At 55.4% G+C, this 17,124-nt stretch overlaps 1 long non-coding RNA gene across 2 annotated transcripts; it reads right to left on the bottom strand.

The window, feature by feature from the left end:
• Positions 1–1,904: 1,904 nt before the first annotated feature.
• Positions 1,905–10,987, bottom strand: LOC137450799 (uncharacterized). 2 transcript variants are annotated; one of them, XR_010989648.1, is made up of 5 exons: positions 10,909–10,987; positions 10,665–10,730; positions 4,657–4,801; positions 3,129–3,196; positions 1,905–2,190 (listed from the first exon to the last, which is right to left on the bottom strand). It is a non-coding gene; the product is annotated as an uncharacterized lncRNA (long non-coding RNA). The 2 variants fall into 2 exon arrangements; XR_010989649.1 differs by lacking the exons at positions 1,905–2,190; positions 3,129–3,196; positions 4,657–4,801 and adding an exon at positions 8,690–9,220.
• Positions 10,988–17,124: the final 6,137 nt, after the last annotated feature.

The following is a 17,124-nucleotide window of genomic DNA, read 5'->3' as shown; positions in this document are numbered from 1 at the left end:
GTTACTCGTGCAGCTACTCAGGGTGTATTGGATCCTGGGCTTTGACAGCCTGGAGCCAATCACTTAGCAGGGGAGTCCAACACCTCTGGGCAGCAGGGTTCATTCCCAGGGATGGCCCTGGGGCACTGGGGTGAAGCTCACCCTCACATGTTGGCAGTGCCAGGTTTGTCCCAGAAGTCCTCAGTGAGCCTCTGCAGTGGGTTGGAGGAGATGTGCTGCCTGTGGGACAGGTGTGCAGGACCACTGCTACCTGGGACCCCAGAGGGCTGGCACCAGGGCAAGAGCAAAACACTGTGTGTCCTTGCTTCTGACACTGAGCACCTTGGGAAGGCCTGGGTGGACAGCATGGCCCAGCATGTGGAACAGCCATCCCTCCCCTGCTCCACACAGCCTCCTTGGGAGCCAGTGACCACAGAGGAGCCACTTGGCACCCTGCAAAGTGAAGCCAAAATATGGCCTCAGCTGCCCCAGAGCTGCTGCTGGGAGAGCACCAGTGGGTCAGCAGGTGCCTCTGCCATGACTCAGGCAGCCAGTTCCCTGCCTTTCTTCATCTCCTCCCCTCTTTGCCTCTAAGTGTGCTGTGTGGGTTATTGTCTGTGTGGCTGCAGGGCAGGTGAGCAGGAGAGCACAAGGTGCAATCACAAAGGCAGAGCAGACAGGTGCTTGGAATCCCTTCAGCTGCTCACCTCCCCTCTCAGAACCCTGTGCTGATGGCAATGGCCACTGACCAGCTGTGCTAGATCAGGGCAGGGGGCCAGCTCTTGCCTCTTCCCCATCCTGAGAAAGGCCAGTAGCAGTCATCTGAGAGAAGCAGTAAGATACAGGCAAGAGCTGAGTGGTCCTGCTTGGTCTCTCCAGCCCAGAATCAGCCAGGACAGGGCTCTCCCCACAGTGGCATTTCCAAGTGGAGAGGAGCCATGCACCAGGAAACATGAGGGAAGCCAAGGAGGAGCTGAGGAGCATTTTGACACAGAGAAATCATCACCTCAAGAGGAGTCCTGCTCACCCCACTCATCCAACGCTCTCCAGCCCTGTCTGCCACCCTGCCTTCATCCGGTCAGTTGTTAATGGCCTGTGTCACCAGGCTGGATGCATCAGCAAGGTGCTCACTACGGCACTTTGGGGCACTATGGAGCAGCAGAGGGTTTGGAAGTGGCTGATGAGCTCCTCGGTGTGTTTTTGGATGAGCATGGATCAAGTCTTTGTTTTACTGCTACTGCTCTGCGCTGCAGGCACTGCTTGTGGAGGCAGCGGCCAGGCTGTCACTGCTGGTGTAGCAGCCTGGGAGTCTGCTAGGTGCTTAGCAGAAAGATCACGGCAAGGTCGCTTCCCAGTCATCCTTTAACCCAAACAGGCTCTGCTGTGGTCTTAGCTTCGCTGCAAATGGCTGTGGCAGGGATTGTGTGGATGCAGCGTGCTCCACTGCCATCCCGATGCTGGCCTCCAGCCCTGCACTGAGTGAGGGCAACAGGGATTTATGGGGACCTGAGGCACTTTCTGAGTAAAATCACACTTTTTATACCCCAAGCCCAAGATGAACCTTTCCCAGTGTAATATAGAGCACTGTGTAATGCAGTCATAACCTTGTCTGCAGCGTGCAGCCAGCTAACATACTCACCATGAGGGATTCGCCTCCAGAGAGGGGCTCTGCCGACAGAGGCTGTGAGCATGAAAAGGTCTCCTTCTAGGTTAATGACAGATTCAGTGCTGGTGAAAGTTCACACACAGAATCATGGCAGGATTTTCCAGACCAGAAGGTTTATCACAAGGCAATAAAAGCATGAGCCGTTTGCAGCCTCTGCTGCCTCCGACGTGGGCTGGAGCAATCCCACTTCTGGGCCCTTGGCTGGGACACAGGAGCAGCAGGTTCTCCAACTTTCCACAGGTTTCCTGGGTGACCTGTTGCTCTTGTTTTCCAAGAGACTCCAGAAGGGCTCACCCAGCTCCAGAGCAGTCAGGATGGGATGCATGGCCGGTGAGCTCAGCTGTGCCTCCAGCTCTGTGCAGAGGGACATGCAGCCCATGCTGGGGCTCTGGGTCAGATGGAGGCACAGGTGGAGCTGTGTGTGGTGGAGTAAGGTCCCTTCTTTGGTTGGGAGAATCACCAGCCTGAGAGAGGTTCTGGTCAGAAGATCAGACTTGATGTGACTACAGGGTGAAGGAGAGTTTCATCCAGTCGTGCTCTGAGCTCTGGATAAGCAGAGGTGCTTCAGAGGGGTATCAGACAAAGCACGTTTCAAGAGCAAGCACTCTCACTACACCCAGCACAGACACTTTCCCCGCAGCACAAAGACAGAAGGACATGCCCCAGCACAGGCTCTGCTTTACAGGTCCCATCCTACCACCAGCCTTGACACACCACTGGGGCCAAGCAGCTGCTCACCACGGGGTCCCAAGAGCCACAGACATCACTGCCCAGCTCAGGACACACTCTGGTGATGCCCATGGCTCATGCCACAGGGAAGTGGCAGCACTGGCACTGTGGGTGCTGGTGGTTTGAGTACTGTGTAAGCCTCCCCCAGGGAGATCTACTCTGTGTCAGACCATCCAGGCAAGCCCTGTGCTTCCTGACAGATTCCAACATCCCCAGTGGGATCCCAGCAAGGCCGTGGAGCGCTCCAAACACAGCCTGGCTGTGCCAGGAGCCATCCTGGCTTGTACCCTGGCATCCACACACAAAGGCCCCAGCTGACCCAAACGGCAGAGCCCCGCAGTGACAAGCAGCAGGGCTGCTCCTCCCAACTTTGTTCCAGCATGCTCCCCAAAGCCTGGAGGAAGCTGTCCCAAGGCAGCCGCTCAGCGTGCCAGCCTCCCAGCCAGCAGTTGCTCCATACGTGCCGAAGCAGACAGGCCACCGCCGCTCCTTAACCGAAACAAACGGGAAGGGGGAGAGCTCACAGCACAATTGCTTTCAATTAGGGGAAGTATCTGCTGCCAAACGATGTCAGCAGGATTTGACAGACTACATTTGAACTGTGCACTACTGAGGAACTGGCTGCACTAAAACGCAGCTCAAACTAAGCAGGGATTTAATCCTTTTCCTTTCCTACCCACAGTATAATCACCAGGCTGTAAATACATTATTACAGCCCACGCTGCCCTTGTTAATTCCAACCCATTGGACTTACCTCAGTGGCTTTGGTGTTGTTCTTTCCCATGTTCACTGGGCCGGTTGAGGCTTCAGTGTTGATGCTCACTATGTGTTTTGAAGTGAAAGGGTTAAGTGTAGTTAATGGTGAAATTGTTTGCTTTGTACAGCTCAGTACAACCCTAAGCATCGTGGTTAACCCCTGGGATTCCTCTGGCAGACCCACACCAGGTTCCTCTGCCGCCCTCCGCCGGTCTCGAGGCAGGGTTCGGAGCGCTCAGCTCCAACCATTTGCGGTCTTCACACGGCTGAACAGAGCAGACCCTAGCCCAGCTGCAGAGGTGCCTACAGTGTGCATCCCAGGTGCCATCTCCTAGCTCCATCCCACATCCTTAGTTTCCTCTGACGGTCTCTGTCCTAGTCCCAGCCAAGCAGCTGTGGCCAGCCCCTGTTCTGACCTGGCCCCAGTGCCAGACCTAGTGCTGGTGTGAATCCAGGGGCTGGTCCTAAGGTCAGACCCCGCTGCAAATCTCTTCTCTTTGTTGTGACCCTTGGCCATCCAGCCCTTGCCAGAGACAGCCCTACAGACCATCCCATAGTTTTGTCATCCAGCTGTAGTGCAGACCCACAGGCCCTGACAGCATTTTCCTCAGCTGAATTTAGCCCCAGCCTTGTAACACCAGCCAGCTCTAGCCACCAGTCTGCTTCAGAGAGCCCTTGACAGCAGCACCTCCAAAACCTACCCAAGCAGTAATTACCACAGTCAGCAGCAAAGCCAGCAGGGTACCAGTGCCTGGTTCCTATCACCAGAGACCCTCTCAGCCCTGGCCTATCAGTCCTGTCCTCCAGCATTCTCAGCCCCTGCACCACTCCCACTCAACTCCAGCCCAGAGGCCCCTGCCAGAAATCCTCCTGGCACCAGCCTCAAGCCCTTCTCCTGCACCCTAACCCTGCCCACAGGGTGCCCATGCCGCTTCCAGTCAAGACAAGGCAGCACTTGGACAGTAAGGAAAGACCCTTCTGGACCTTTCTGTGCTCCATATGGGATGATCAGGTCCTGCAGCTCCTGTGCCATGTCCCAGCATCTGGAAATAGGTGTGGGGTCAGTCTGTCCCAGTCCCTCCTTAGCAAACCCCAGTCACAAGTGCAGGTGCCCACTGCCTGGCAGGATATCATACCCATGCCTCACAGTGGCCTCCTCTGCAGTGTCCAGGCACAGCTCAGACATGTGGCACCCACATGGCCTCCCATAGCTGTCTCTTGTCATGTCACTTGTTGTGTGCCATCTGGTGCTGGGCATTTCTGGACATGTTGTAAGCAGTGTGATCCTGTGCTTGACATTTCCCTGCTGACCCCAGCAGTCCTAGAGGCTTACACATTTCTCCTGTGCAGTGCACACAGCCTTAGAGAGAAGCCACACAGCTACACTGCACATCCAAACAGACACTGAAAACCTCAGCCAGGGCCAGGGAATCTTATAGCAGAAAAGGAGAGCTCTCAGGTTTCAGCCTGGTCTGGAAAGATCCTGCCTGCATGCTTCTGCTGCAGGTATTTGTGTCTGAACTCACCCCAAGATCAGTGATGTAAAACCTGTGATGTTTCCAATCTGCACACTCATGGGAGCTTCCACCAGCCTCCACACACTGAAATCAGCTTTTCCTCCGCACTGGCTGGGTAACCCAGTAGGACAGGCACCCAGATGTGAAGATGACCCTGAGCAGAAGCAGCAGTAAAGCAACTGAGGAAAGCAGAAAAGGCAATCTAGCAGCTTAAACAGTGCCAGTGACCTTGAGCACTCTCTGCTGTCACAGGCTGAGTTACAGAGCAGTGCTGCCAGCCCCTGCCCACCAGCTGCTCTCCCTGCCCAAGCAGTGGTCTCTTTTCTCACATCCACCTGTCCCACTGCACACAGGTGTGCAGGGTGTTTCTGGGGCCTGGATGTCACAGGGCATTCCCTTTGCTCAGCATCTTCTGCCCCAGCAGGGCAGAAGGGATCACAGCAGGAACTCAGCTGTCTTGCCCCAGATGAGTGTGAGTGATGTGGGCACCTACAGAGGGGGCAGAGCTGGAGCTCTACCGAGTCAAACAGCCAGGGAATGGCAGCCATCCATTATGGCTCCACAGTTGAGCAGGGAGGACTTCATAGTCAGGAGGAACAAGGAGCTGCAGGCACTGGCCCCATGCAGAAGGTGACAGCCCAGGCATGGAGCTCCTCTGTCTCTTAAATCACAGAATTGCCTGGATTGGAAAAGACCTTTAAGATCATTGAGTCCAATCATTAGCCTAATGCTGACAAGCCCTCAACTAAACCACATCCCTCAGGACCACATGTGCAGTGGAGCTGAGGTGTGTGCCAGCAGGATTTGTTCTCTGTGGCTGGACAGAGGTAAACTCTGCTCCCTCACACCATCAGGTCAGGTTGGGGCTCTGGCCACTGTTGTGTCCTCAGAGACCCAAACCTGTGGTGTCCTACCCTGTGATGGCCAACTCCTGTGGTCAGCAGCAGAACACCCACACAGGGCAGGACCCTGTGCTGTGTCCCCCCTGCTGTGGGGCCACCCAGCCCTGAGCACTCATAGCCAAGCTCAGCAATGTCTCACTGCTCCTGGGCAAGTGCCTCAGCTGTGCCCACTGGCTGGGCAAGGTGACCAAGGTTCTGCCAGGGCTCACAGTGGGAAAACACTTCATTAGGTGACTTCAGGACACGCCATGAAATGTGGGGGCCTCCTGCCTCCCTGCCACTGAGTCCTGTCAGGGCAAGCAGCTGAATCCCCAGATTTGTTCCCCCCTGGAAAGCTGCTGGTATACAGAAATGAGTTAACAGTCCTGGGTCAGTTCCCAGAGGAGAGGTGCAGGCAGTACCAGCCCCACCACAGCTGGCACGCATTAGGCTCTTGCCTGCAGTCCACACAGAGGTGCCCAGGACAGAGCAAGCCACTGAGGTTTCTGTAGCCTGGAATCTGACCTTGTAATCCTCTTATCTCCTTCTCTGTGCTCTCAGTCCTCTCACACAGAGGACAGCTTGTCACATAAGGGCAGACTCCTTTAACCTACTTAATGGTAGTTTTCACCTCCAGGCTCCTCTGGTGCCCAGGGTTTATCTTCCAATCAATGTTCTCCTCCTAAGTGATGCCTGTTAAAGTCTGGGTTGGAAAAAAAAACAGCAAAACGAACTTCTGGCTTCAATCAGCTCTGTCGATCAACTCCCCTGCTTCACAGTGTTTAGACTTCTGTGCAGCACTCAGGAGAGTCCAGGGGCCAGGCCCTGAGCTCCTTGCACACACCCAGAGGTTTGCTATCGCTCCATCAGTCTCACTGATCTTATCTTTGCTGAGCAGGTCACTAACCATGGCTAGCAAGGACGCAGAGCATGGCCCATGGAGAACAGGAGCTTGTTCCTGGGGCTGCACAGAGGACATAAGCTGTCCCCAGCAGACCTAACGTTTCCAGGGTTTTCCATGAAATGCTCATCTCTGGCACCAATTCAGCCATACCAGAAACATGCTCTCAGGGCTGTCCTGCACTCCCCTCTCACTTGGATGAGACCTGAGGACCAAGCACTACAGCAAGAGGGGCAGGATGTGGCCTGGCTGCTGTTCAGGTGCAGAAGGTTCCATCAATCTTAGTGGCTGTGCTGGCAATTCACCCTCCAGTTGGGATATCCAGCAGAGCCCACGTTTTCCTCACAGCTGATGCAAATGAGAGTTGATTGTAAACATCTCATGCCTAAATTATACCTTAGAGAATCCAAGCAACACAGTTGGCCTTCCCTGAATTACTTCAGTGGAAAGAAGGCAGACAAATGAGTGCAGTTGTCCAGCTTCTTCCACTCACTGGTTTCTGCCTGGCCTGGCAGCTCTCGCAGCTGGACATGCATGCAAGGTTCGCAGTGCAAATGCTCCTCTTGCCTCCAGGTTGGCACTGTTGGCAAATCTGATTTTTGTTCATTCTAAGACAGACAGTGGGAGGGAGTCAAAAATGGGAAGAGTCTGTTTGTAGCCTGTTTTTCAAAGGAACCTTGCACCCCACTCCCAGACCATCCACAGGAAACTGGTGGCCAGTTCTTTGGTTACTGCACTGGGGTCTCACACTTAATCAGCTGCAGATCTAAGAGCTCTGATCCCATGGGAGGGAGGGAAAAGGCAGTGTGTAAAAGCACATCAGCTTCCTTGTGCCACTTGTTGCATGAAATTTTGCATCTGTTTTACACTGAAACCTAATCAGAGCAGCTCGTGGATGGAGCTTTTTGTTCTGGAATCAGACAAAACCAGCCAAAGTCTACTTCCTCCCTGAGGGGCCAGCTCTTCCCTCCTTTCAGGCACATATCCTCCATGGACAGGCCTGTGAAGGGAGCAGGGGGGTGGGAGGGAAGCAGCAGAAACAAAGTGAACAGATTTAGGAAATACAAAGTACCTGAGGAAGTTGGTCGCAGCACAGCTTTGGTTCACATTACATCTACATAGCACTTGGTAAAGGGGTTGGAAGTTGTGAATGCTGCCACAATCCAGGCTTCAGCACAAGACACACAGCCAGATCCCAGCATGACAAAATCATCACCCCACCAGACCAGGGTTTTAAACTGGAAGAAGGGAAGTTTAGATTGGATGCAAGGAAGAATTTGCTTACACTGAGAGCGGTGAGACCCTGTCCCACGTTGCCTAGAGAAGTGGGAAATGTTCCATCCCTGAAAACATTGCAGGTCAGGTTGTCTGGGTCTGTGAGCAGCCTGTTCTGGTTGGGGATGTCCCTGCTGGCTGCAGGGGGGTTGGGGTTGATGACCTTGAAAGGTCCCTTCAACCTAAAGCATTCCATGACTCTGTAGTGCTATGCACAGGTATGCTGTGCAGAGCCTGACCACTCTCATCAGGACTCTGCAGCCCAGACTGGGTTTGGCACCACTGATGGTGCCACAGGTGGGCTGTGCTGCAGGAGCAGCAGGTCCGTGCAGTGCTGGCTACAGCCAACGCTGCCGTGGCAGCCCCCCCAGCTCTGCCTCACAGCTGTTGTTTACCAGGACTGCAGCGAGGCTGCTGTGGGGAGCTGCCTGTTGCAGAGCCAGGCTGGGAGTCTGCTGGGAAGAGCTGAAAGGCTGGGCTGGCGGCTCGGGCCCACGAGAGGATGGTTTGCAGTAGTGCATTCATCAGCCCTGGGGTTGGCAAATGCCGGTAGAGCCACAGACCAACCAGGCTGCGTGGTGGCCACGCAGAGCCCTGGCTCTGCACACAGCAGCAGAGAACTGGCAGCCTGTCGGGGGAAGAGTCAGAGGCATTTGATTTGTGTCAGACCTCTGCTCTCGGCACCTCTCTCGCAGGGAGCAGTCATCTCGGCAAGCTCTCCCACCGTGCAGCCCTGCTGAGGAAAATAACTGCTCTCACTGCAGAAGGGACAGTTGAGAACTTAAAGCTAAACTCATCCCCAAACACCTTCCTGATGCGAGCAAGGGAGAGAGCACGGCATTGCGTTTCCAATCAGCACACTGCCAGACCCTTCCACTTAAGAAAGACAAATCTGTGTCTCCGTATCTTCTCTTTCGCTGCAGATTCGTTGACTAATGAATTCTTAGCAGCTGTAACATTCATCTGTACACTTAAAAATCAACATTGTAAAAGTCTACTTGTCCACAGTGAGTAATTCCTTTGATGGGTGAGTAATTTGTCTCTGTGGAGGGGCTTGTGTTTGGTTTATGCCTCTGCTGCTCGGGATGAGGTGCAGAGGGAGGCAGCCTGCTTTGCATAATTGTGTGCTTCAGCTGAGCGTCACGGGAGCTCGCAGGCAGGGGTGGGCAATTCCATTTTCATTGTTATTAATGGCAACTGAATAAATAAATACAAAATAAAGGAAAATATCAAATGACGACGTGGTTCTTAGATTTTTCTCGGTGTTATCCCAGTAAAGGATGCAGGAGGCCACACGATGGTCGGGCTGGGAAATTTCCACAGCAGTGTTTCAGGTGCTTCCAAAAATGTTTTCCATTAAGTGTCCCTAGAGGCCCAGTATTTGTGTGATTATCGGAAGGAAGAGGCCTCAGTTTTTCTTGCCTTCTTTGGTTTCCTTCATCTAATGGCTCCTCAAGACTCTGCAGCCCACGATTTTCTTTACAGAACAGAAGAAACACCATCCCTTGTTTTCACACTTCAGAGAAGAGACAGAAAGAGACCTCTTGGCAAAATGTCAGATTGTGTGACTGATAACACCCCCAGTCGCTGCAGACTGACTTGTGGCCGCAATAGCCTCTGATGTGAAAACAAAACACACACATTGACGTTGGCTGCTCCGCTCCATTCTATTAAATTAGGAGCGGTCATGAGCGGGTGGAGAGCAGCAGCACTTCCAGCGGGGCGCGGGCCTAGGGGGGCTGCGGCTGACGTCCCCTCTCCTCCCTCCCCCAACTTTCCAGCATTTTCCCTCCAGAGATGCTGGTGCGAAACAGGCTCACATGACAACCGAAGTGATTCACGGCGCAGCTGCAGCCTCTGCTGTCGAGCCCCATCCCGCAGCCACCCCGCAGCTTTTGTGCATCCCAGGGCAGGAGCCGGGAGAGCGGCGGTCGCGGCACGCAGGAGCCCCGAAGTGCCTCGGCTGAAGCCACACCCGCAGCAGGCCAGGGCCAAGTGGCTGTCACTTGACAGCAGTTAATAATGGAGTCTTAAATGGGATCTTTTCCCTGCTAAATTAAATCTCCAAGCCATCACCATGTGTCCTCAGCCCTTATCTTTTCGTCTGTAGCATCTTCTATTTTTTTTCTTTCCTGGCTCTCCTGTCAGTCTTAAAGCACACAGCCAGGGATCACATAGATAAGCCTGCAGTGTGGCTCATTCTGGCAGTTACTTATCAATGGTGGTTAATTAACTTGGTGGATCCATAAACCAGACAATTCAGCGGCAATTCTCTTTTCACCACCAGCAGGTTAGAAGCTGAGTGACAGTTTCAGACATGCCAGCTTGTCCTCTGCAGCTGCACAGCACCCCAAGAGCTGGGACCCTTTGTGCTGGACAAGGGCATCTCAGCTAACACCCAGAGGAGCTCACCACACCCATCCCTGTGCCTCCCTCCTTAAGGGGGGCTGGACACTGCTACAGATTTGCATTCCTTCACTGAGGAGCTTAAAGCACTTCTGACTGCAGTCACCCGCCATGGCTGGCCACCCACACTGCCCAGCCTGTTATTGCCACAAGCAGTGATTCACACACCCTGCTGAGCCCCCTCTCAACTTGCTGCCACAGTTCAGGGGCCAACCTGCTTTCCCTGCTTCCCCTCCCATACCCAGGTGAGTGCTGGAATCCTCCTTTCCCTGATAGTCCCCAAACGAGGGTTGTACTGGTCCACAGCTCCCACTCCAGGAGGTGCACACACAGGCCACCCTCAGCTGTGTCAGCAGGAACTCCTGTGCCACCTCAGAGGGACCAGCAACACTCTGGAAACCCTGAATCATACAAACTGGGAGCACTTCCTTGCAGACTCCACCAGTTTCAGTTCCCCAGGATGGCAGACACAGATGCCACATACTTGCTGTGGTAGCCATGCTTGAAGGTCAGCTGATGCTTAGCAGCTTCTCCTGCACCCACACATCACTTACCTGCACTTCCCAGCGGGTCTGCAGGACACATCAAACCCTTCCACAGTTGGAACTGGAGAGCAGCAGCTACAACACAAAACAGACCAACCTTAAGAGCCCAGCCCTGGGCTTAAATAAGGTCCTGGGCTCCAGTGTGTGGGTGGAGGCTCCAGGTGGGGCTGCTCAGGGGCATTAAGGTCTGCTGGTGCCAACACCACACCTGCACCCATCAGAGGCCATCAGCCTCTGACAGGTTCTCCCTTACCTTGTCCAGTGAGACTTGGGGCACTGGCTCTCCTCATCATCCCATAGGAGGGTACAAAAGGTGGGGCAATATCTTGTCTGGATCACAAATGTCACATCGGGTGGGTGGTGGCTGCTCTGTAACCCCCCAAGGGAAGAGGTGTTTAGAGGTATTTTCACCATTGCCTCCACTGTGGGAGAAAAGCAGCAGCAAAAATGCAGAGGAGGAAAATGAGAGATTTAAAAATAATGACCTAGGCTGATTTTCACTCCAGAGTAGATGGAGGGAACTGAGCTGGGATCTGCTCCCATCAGATGGAAGCAAATTGGACCATTTCCCGGACAGATTGGCCCCAGCTGGGAAAGATGGAGAGAAGGCAAAGAAGGAAGATGGCTCAAGGAGAACAGCAGCTCGGTGCTAGCAGTGATCTTGAGCAAGCCAGATGAGAAGCATGATCAAATCAACAGCATCAGACACGCTGGCAGCCGTGCAGCAGCCGAGAGACAGCTTGTCAAAGCCCGTGGTAAATCAGGTGCAAAAGCCCCCAGGCTCTGTGGGATTACTCCTTTTCTGAGTGTGACCAAAGCTGGGCTCTGCCCATGGCTCTTGGGCCAGAGGGGGCATGCTAGGGGCTGGCAGGGCCTGCAAAACCTCTCCCATCTCTCAGAGAGACTTTGGGCAGCATCTGGAGATTAATGTGGCTCCCTCAGGCGAGCGGGGCCCCTGCTTGTGGCCACACCAGAGGCTCTGAGCACTGACATCCGGGCAGCCTGTGCCCAGCTCAGGGGAGGAGCAGCAGTGCCCAGCAGTGGGCACACTGTGAGACCCTTCAGCACCCATGTCCCCATTTGTGCTTATGCAGAAGCCAGCCCAGCTTCTGCCGGCGGCCCAGAGGGCTCGAGGCTCTTGTCCCCAGACCTGCCATCCATGCCATTGGTGACCTTGAGGAGGTCATCCCACCTCCCTGCTCCCTGTGCCTGGCTGGAGGGGCGCTGCTCTGCCAGTCTGCTTAGCAGAGATTAATTCATGTATTCATTTATTTAATTTTTATTAATCTATTTTAAATTAATTAAGATTAATGAATGCATCCTCAGCCAGAGCTTCAAGCATCTGTTCAAGCTTCCTTGGTGAAAAGCTTCACCCCTCCTGAGATCCTCCTCCTTCGGAGGGGCAGGGCTGGATTGCTTGTGCGTTGTGGCAGCTGCCTGCTCTCTGAAGTTCTCAGGGTTTCCAGCTGCTCCAGACAAAAAATCAAACATCCTGGGAGAGCCCAGGAGCTGAAAGCCAGCGGTGAAAGGAAACAAATCAACAGGAGCACTGATGAATGCTGGCTTGCTCCTGCCCATGGGTGGGAACAGGGGAGCACAGGTACATGCTGAGCCTCAGCCTGTGTCTGTGACCCAGCCAGCTACTGAAGCTGCCTGTGCTGCACAGGCCAAAGCTCACCAGTAGTTGCTCTGCCGGGCCCTGGATGGGAGCTTGCAGAGGGACCTCCTTCAGCATTTGCCAAGGATGAGTGGTGGTGGGAAAGGAAATGAGTCAGAGCTGAGGCGTGCTGATGGAGAAGCGAAAACAGCACCTTTAAAAGCTGTGCTCTAGCTTTGGGCTGCAGGAATGACCACAAGCAGTGGAAATGGGAAGTGTGGCGAGAAGAAAACACCAACCCAGCTCTCCTGTGCTCCTGCTCCCTGCCCAAAGCCTGCACCCACAGCATGAGACCCCTGGCAGGGGCCCAGCACCAGACATCTGGCCTTAGCAAGCAAACTGGGGCTTGTCTGGAGGGGTCTCTGGCTGCAGCCAGTGGGGTGGGCAGTGAGGCCCAGGACTATCCGACCAGCCAGCGAGGCTTTCCTGTGCCTTGAGCCTGCTGTCGCTGGGGGAGGCACTCAGTGCAATAGTGCTGTGCTCCCACTTCCAGGTGATGAGATCCAGGAGCTCCTGGTGGCTTCACCCTATCCCTGCTCTCACTGGGGGCAAATGCCTTAGCAAGGGAAAAACCTCAGTGTGAAGCTTTCTCACCTGTGTGGTACATCCAGGAAGACCTTCACAGTCCACCACCCTGGGCAGTGTCAAGGCAGGTCCCCGAGATGCTGGACCTGGCACCTGCTGCTGCCTCTAGGTGACAGACACCGCAGAGCAGGAATCCAGAGGAAGTGGATTGAGCATCATTAAATAAAAGCCCTTTTGTAACCCAGACGGGCACAATCTCTCCTCTTGCTGCCATTATCAGCCCTTTTCCCTGCCACGGCTGCGTAAAGCCTGTGTGGGCTAGCCTGGCAGGAGCTGTTATCTCGTGCCCTGCCCGTGGCTCTGTACCAGGCACAGAGGCTGGGCACCTCTGCCTCTGCTCTCCGCTTTGCGCTCTCAGCCGGCGCGGAGGCGCAGCCGCCGCTGCCTCACTCTCGGCGCTCCGCAGCCGCCGACGCCCGCGGCGGGAGCAGCTTCACCGCACGGCACTTGGAAGCCATCTGCGCAAGCCACCGCCCCCAGAGCCACCGAGCCCGGGCTCAAGCTTGTGCTCACAGGCTCGCCAGGCACCCACGGAAGGACCCAAGTCACGCTGGGTCAGACAGGACATCCTGGCGCGCTCCCTGGCGAGTCAGTGAAGTCCTGTGTGAGGGACCGTGAGCAGCTCCTGCGGCTGTGCAGCGCCAGAGCAAACCACAACAGCGGCCGGGACAAGGAGGCTCCAGATTTCCCTTCCCTGGTGGGGAGAAGGGGAAGGATTTCAGCATCTCAGTGACGACTTTTCTCGTCCAGCACCCTGCTCTTACCGGCTCTCTGCTGCCCGCATCGTGGGCAGTCTTTGCTGCACCCTCCCCGTGCTGGCTGTCTCCACACCCTGCTCCCAGTAATTAACCACACGATTAGCCCTTGGCAGAAGGTGCTGGCTGTAAGCAGAGCCTGGGAGGGGAAGCGGCAGAAGATGGGCGTCTTGCTAAAAGGAGAGAGCATCCTCAGGCTGAACCTCTGCAGGAACATCTCAGCCCAGGCAGTTTGTCCCTCCCCTCACTGTCCTGTGCCCGCATGCCCTGTGGGCCATCTCCCTGGCCACCTCCAGCCCTGCTGCCCTGCAGCACTGCGCCGGGGTCCCTCCTTCCCTGGCTGGCATCAGGAAGTGGGAATTTCTCAATGTGGCTGTTGTTCCTGCACTCTCTGTCCTGTCCCCAGAGACCCTCCGAATCTCATGATTTTCTCCCCTGCTTTATTTTTGTTGGAGTCTATCCTGTATCAAAGAGTCCTTTGTGTGTGCTTTCTGCTGTGGGGGACAGAACTCCACCAGAGCCAGGCTCTGGGGGTCCCTGGCAAGCCCTTGGCTGCTGGGCAAGGCAGCAAACAGGATTCATGTTGTTGAGAAGCCTCCAGAGCCAGGACCGCCAGCAAACACAATTTGTGCTGCAAACAGGAGCAAGAGAGGCAGTGGCAGGGATCAGGCCTGTGCCCAGCAGAGCCTGCCTGGCACACTAGCTGTGGTGCATGAAGCATGGAGGAGCACACCACCGATTTCTTGTAGTGTCCAGCCCCACTTTGAGCAGAAGAGAGGAAAGCTCTAGTTCAGACAAATGACTCATTGTGACTGTAATCACAGCCCCAGCCATGCTTAACACAACAGAGCAGCCAGCCTCACATGAAAGCTGGTTTGAGAGCCATCAGCATGTGCCATAAACAATTATGCCTTGGAAAACCTCCCTGCAGAGCCAGGGCGATGATGCATTGCAGAGCCACAGCCTGTGGCCACATCATCCCTTCCCATGCAGGCACCAGAGCTGAGGGCAGGACAAGATCTGTGCTGTCGAGTCTGGAGAGGGCTGCTGAGCCCAAGCAGGGAGAAGTTGTACCTCACCTGGGCCAGCACTGGGCATAGTTGTGGATTCAAGCAATAACACCACAGAGTTACTGCTTTAGTGGTGCTGAGCCATGGGGGAGAGGGATCCTGAACAACAGGGATAGCTCAGGGTCGATACTGTGCTGCCACAGATGCTGCCTGTGGCCCAGCAGTGGAGCTGAGATGTTTGTAGGACAGGGACATTGGGGACCCCACAGCAGCGTTGGTGAGGCGTCCATGTCACCTTTCATTCCCTGACAGACCAGAGCGGATGGTTGTGCACGGTCGTTGTAGTTTGCCAGCACCAGGGACGAGCTGGGCTGTGCCAGCACCAAGGGCTGCCCCTGGCACCTGTCCCCACGCCCCTGGGCAGCCACCCAGCGCTGTCATCTGGACGCAGCCCGCCGCGGTGCATGGGAACAGCCGGCAGAAGTGCAGCCAGTGTGGGTCAGAGAAGTCTCGGGAGGGTCCCTGCCCTCCTTTGGCACTTGGCACAGCTGCCCAGAGGCTCCCAGCTCCAGGCCACTCTGCCTGGTGATAGTCGGTGCCTGTCCCGGGCTCTGGGGCCAGTCCCATCCACGTCCCGCCAGTCCTGGCCTTCGCTCCCTGCACTCTCGCTTCAGCCACGACATGCCTGGCGGAGCAGAACAGTCGCAGGACCAGGCACAGCAGAGCCCACGAACACTCGGGGGCACAGGCTACCGGCGGCAGGGCGGGACCCGGCAGGGGCTGGAGGCGCTGCGAGGCCGCCAGGTGTCGCCAGAGACCGCGGGCGGGGCGGGCGCGCAGTGCCAACTACAGCCGCCAGGAGGCGGCAGGAGCCGGGACCTAGGGAGACCAAGGCTGCCCGGAGGGACCGGGACCACCCAGACCGTTCCGTCTGCCGGGTTTCGGAAGGTTCATTTTTGTCTGCATGTCGCTGGAGGGCCACCTACTGCTACCACCCTGTTTGAGCTGCCAGCCCGGGGTGCTCGTCCTTAGCCACCTGCGCCTGGACGCACTCTCGCCCTCCCGGACTCTGGGTCCTGGGCACGGGGGCTGCACACACTATGCAGCCTTTCCCAAGTGCAGTCAGCAACGTTTCCCATCGGGGAAGGGATGGAAGGACAGGGAATGCCAGCTGATCCTCAGCTTAGTCTGCTTCCAAAGCAGAAAGATGCAGCTATGACCAACAGAGGGGCAGACCCGATCTGAAATAACCCAAAGTTCTTCCAACAGAAGGTTTTTGGAAAGAACAAAACCCAAGTTCTGGAGCAGTCTGGGAGAGCCTTGCTGTGCCCACGCCAAGGATTGGAATGGCCTTGGGATGCAGACAGCAATCAGGAGGATCAGAGGATGTTATTTCCTTGAAGATGTTTCTCACCAAGAGCACTCCAGTGAAATGTGACCTGCTCCTCATATGATCCCTCGGCTCAGGATCCCTTCCCACGCAGGCAGGAGGCTCATTTCCAAAATACCCCCCAGCTCCCAGGGTGTGTCTCAGATGGGATGAGCCACACTTCCCTTGCCATCAGGCTGCTTACCTGTGTCAGCAGCTTCTCCTCCACTCACGTTCCAGCTGAGCCAACGATCAGCAGGAGCTGTCTTAAACCACAGCTTGTGTTCAGAAGGGGCTGGAGCAACATGTGCCTGCCACAGGTAGCGCTGAACCAGCTAGAAGTGAGGAGGAGCTGGGATGGAGCAACACAGTGTCACACTCACCTGCTTCTCTGTGCTGGCCAAACAGGCTCACAGGTCCAATGGGCACTGCCCAGGGCTCCTGCTCTCTGTGTCACAGCTAGTGTTAAGCATAAAGGTTTTCTTCACACAGTGCAGCTGGAGACAGGGATGTCCTCAAGGCTGCCACAGCACAGAGCTGATAGTTAACCCTGCAGGACTTAAGTGCTTTGGTGTGTGGAGGAACTTCTGAACTGCAACCCTTCCATTCTGTGACAGCGAGTGTGTGGTTCTCCGAGCTGAAAACCAGCAGCAAAACCGTGCTGGAGAGGAGGCTGAGAACACACCACACTGCCATCCTGTTGCTGCTTCTCTCCTCAGTAGCTGTTCCCTGTTTTATGTCTTTGTGCCAGGGCTGGTCAGAGGCAGAGCACACATAGTGGTGACTCTTGTTCCTCAGCTGAGAGGGGATCTGTTTAGGGAAGGAGCCGCTCATCTGAGCTGCTGTGCCCAGGGGTGGCCTGTTTCACGCTAACATTGGCAGCAGGGTGCCCACTTCTCACTTCTGCAGAGCTCCAGTCAATGAGGGAGGCTCCACCAAGGCAAACAAACCACTAACCAATGCTGTCTTTTACAGGAGAAAGTGGATTTTGTGTTTGTTAAGAAACAACTTGAAGACAGAGGTCTTGTGACAGGGAGCTGTCTGCCCAGACTTCCACTGTCAACACCTCAGTGTGTTGTGACTTGACCTGACT

Source organism: Melanerpes formicivorus, unplaced genomic scaffold (assembly GCF_026170545.1).
Source record: "Melanerpes formicivorus ecotype bairdi unplaced genomic scaffold, bMelFor1.0.p_v2 SCAF_38, whole genome shotgun sequence".
Classification (NCBI taxonomy): domain Eukaryota; kingdom Metazoa; phylum Chordata; class Aves; order Piciformes; family Picidae; genus Melanerpes; species Melanerpes formicivorus.
This window is presented reverse-complemented; position numbering and strand designations above follow the sequence as displayed.